We start from the raw sequence: 3,768 nt of genomic DNA on the forward strand, positions 1-3,768 counted from the left end.
CGGCAGTGCTGTCGGGTAAAGTCCCGAAGAATCCACCTGAGCGTCGACCGAACCCAAAGCTTACATGCAACCCACACGAAGGTGAGTCCAGAGAGTACAACATTTCACAGATACATTACATTACAGAGTCTTAACTTAATTATTACAAACCAGTTTCGGAATCTCCGAAAGGTATTTGAAGTTCGAGATGAAAGTAGTTCAGAGTTCACTGCAGCGGAAATAAAACGAGTTCTAAACGACGATACATGATGTCATGATGAAGCCCGTACATGACATTACTCGGCATTGCCATCGTTGGCCGGAGTCGTATCCCACTCTACCGACCAACCAGGAGGCAGAGTACACGGCCAAATCAAACTAGCAATCATGTCCTCAAAAGTATCACCTGAAACAAAATTGAGCCACAAGCAAGGCTGAGTATACTAATACTCAGCAAGGCTTACCCGACTAGGATATAAATAGCCCTCTAACTAGACATGCAAGGCTTTTGGCTTGAGGGGTTTGTCTTTGCCGAAAAGCAATTAAGAGTAAGTCCTTATTTTCCGATTTTAGCCTTCAAGTTCTAGTTTGATTAACCATTCTACATTAGCATCTACCCTAAAGCATACATGGTGAAAAACAATTATATTTCATCATTCAATCATATTTCTCATCATCATTGTTCCACTTCTTACTCTATGTGGCAAAAGGGTTAAGCAGTCTCAATATCCGTGAGAGACGGACGATTCGAATCGAATTTGTTAACCTGGCCAGGCAGACCTAAACACACGCATGGGGAATGCAATCACCCACGCGACTTTTCCCCTTTTTCCCCGGGCATGAAACAGGCCCACCGCCCTAGGGTGCCCTGCACCCATGCGTGACCATAGACCAGACAGTGGGGAGTATGTTCCACGGCCGGTTCCATCAGGTACTTAAGCTTACCGATTACCATATTTTCGTCATATGGTTAGTACGTTCAAACGCTTAACCACCACTACCACACACCGCGGCCTTATCCATTTTTGCTAAACAGACGGGGTATCACGAGTACAACAACCCCGCCCGTAAACCTTATATTGCAGTGTGTAGTAAGCATTCAACTCCTATGAGCTCACGAGTGACAGGAAATCACTCGACTTCTACCGAACCATTAGCATAGCCAACTAGCGACCTACACATACTAGTGTTCAAACATAGGTACCTAGGATCATGCAACTAAGGTTCCAAACAATTCCTGCAACTTAAATGCACAAGTAAACAGGAATATGAATAGTTGCATAAATTTAGAATAGGTAGGACATGCTCCGGGGCTTGCCTTGCTAAGCAAAGTTAGCCTTGGGCTCTTCCGAGCTTTGGTTCGGGTCTTCGACGGCTTCAGTTAGATTCACTTGAGCTTCACGCTGCTCACTCTTGGACTCGGGCCCAGCTCGTACGTACCGTCAGGGAGAGTAGTCGAATCTATATGAAATGCATATGCGTGAGTTATTTTAGTGATACGATTTAATCAATTCTTCACTATAGAGTTGTAATCCAACGCAACTCAAGATGATTTGCAATATATTCTGTTACATCATTTTGGGCAATCATTTATAGAGTAATAAACAACAATTATTAGTTCATAGAGTCACTGTGGGGTTTCCATCATTTACCAACACATACCAAAAGTCATTTTCTTTAACAAACACTAGAGATACACGTGCTGTCCAAAACTATAGTTACACAGTGCTTATAGGGTTGAAATTTTTATGTATTGTACTTCAACAAGTGTAGGTCCTACTGTATAAATTTCAGAAAGTTTCACGCACCAAAAAAAAATTATGAAAAACAAAATACACAGCCACAGCTAGGAACAAGATTAATTTGTATAGATCAAACCATGTAAGTACTAGTGCTGAAAATTTAACTGAGTATTTACGATCCTATTATGAACCTACTGGAAAATTTCAGATTTAACTAAACATTACACAAGGCATGAAAAATAGCACAATGTACAACTGCAGTAAAGAAAAATAAATTCTATAGGTAGTTATACTAAGTACCAGGAGCTCAAACATTACTAGCATGATTAAGTACTCAAAATAAAGCTTTAGTAAAAGTATCAGATTTTTCTAGGCACAGAAGCTATTTTTTTCAGTTTAGTGCATTTATTCATAGCATAAATCACTTGAGCATGTTCGGCTTGGGTAAAAAGTCTATACATTTTTCTAAATAATCAAAGTAACAATTACAAATCACTGAAAAAGTTTCAGCTTATGGTTCAAGGTGGAACAACTTGGAAAATTAAAACTATTTATCCTAGGCATACATAAAGTCCTAAATAAAACCTACATCTAGGAGTGTCTAATGTCTATGAAACTTTTACACAAGGCTTTAAATCTAACATGTAACACACTGACCAAAAATGGCTAACATATCATGCATGTAACTTGAGATCTAATAAAAGCTACACTTTCTTTGTATTTTTAATATAGCAAAAACTATTGAGCTAAAGAAAAAGTGAATGTAACGAAAGTTGTAGGTCTTGATCTAAGGATTCCAAAACATTTTAGTTTGCATTTTTATGATTTTTCTATGATTTTATATGGAATTTACAAGTTTGCTGTTTTTTAAAACAAAAGAAAAAGGAAACGAACTTTTGCATCTAGGCCCCTGGAACTTCGTTTTCTTTTAACCCGAGGTCCCTGGACGGGTTTCAGAACAGAGGAGGGCACGGCGGCGCTTTTCCCGGCGAGGAGGGTCGCCGGGGGTGGGGGCCCGTAGGGGAAGAGCAAGAGGACGTCGGCGCGCACCTATTGGCGGTCTTGGGTTGGGCCGGGACGGCCTGTGGCGGCGGCGCCGCGGAAGGGGGAGGCGGCGGTGGCTCTGTGCCGCGGTGGCGGCTCGCCGGCGGCGCAGGGATGGGGCGTCCGGGCTTGGGGGCTTCGGTGGGAGGTGAGGAAGGGGGCTGTGGGCTCAATTTGGGTTGAGGAGGGGCGGAGGCGGAGCTCCACGGAGCAGCGGCGGCTAATGGCGACGGCGGCTGCGTTCCAGCAGGTATGGGCGGCCGGGACCTCGCCGTAGAGCTTCAGGGGAAGGTGAGGATGCCGTTTCGGGGGTTTTCGTGGACTGAGGAGGGCTGGAGAAGGGAGCTCGGCGGTGGGGCTTGGGCAGCGGCCATGGCGGCCCTGTTCCGACGAGGCAGGTGGCCGGGGTGGCTGACTGGAGGCTCAGGGAGGTGGAGTAGGAAGGGGTGAGTGTGCCTGGGTGGTTGGTGAGGGTCGAGGCTGGCTCGGACAGGGAGCTTGGCGTGGAGGGCGAGCTCGGAGGCGCATGGCTTGGCAGCGGCTCGGCCGTGCCGCGGGGAGGAAGAAGCAGGGGGAAGTGAGGAGGGGGCTCGGGCAGCGTTTGTAGCGGGCGTGGGGAGGCGATGCCGGGATGCTAGGTTGGCTCGTGCGGTAGTAGGGGCATCAGGGGCTCGACAGCCGTGAGCGGGCGTCGCGACGTGCGTGCGCCTGGTGCGTGTGTCGTCGAGCGATCGTCGGAGCGTGGCGTGAGCGGCGGAGCGGAGCGTCAGCGACGGCAAGGGCGCGGCGCGTGCTCGAGTGGGGTCGTGATGGCGCGGCGCAGCAAGCGGCAGCAGCAGGGTGGCAGCAAGGCAGCGAGCGCGCGCGCGCGTGCGCGCTCGAGTGGCCGCGCAAGGAGGGGGAAAGGGGGGGAGAGAGAGAGGGGAGAGAGAAAGAGAGAGTCAACGTTTTGACTTGTGTTTTTCTCAAAATTTTCCATGGAAACTCGAAAATTTTTGAACAC

Source organism: Panicum virgatum, chromosome 1N (assembly GCF_016808335.1).
Source record: "Panicum virgatum strain AP13 chromosome 1N, P.virgatum_v5, whole genome shotgun sequence".
In the NCBI taxonomy this organism is placed as follows: Eukaryota; Viridiplantae; Streptophyta; class Magnoliopsida; order Poales; family Poaceae; genus Panicum; species Panicum virgatum.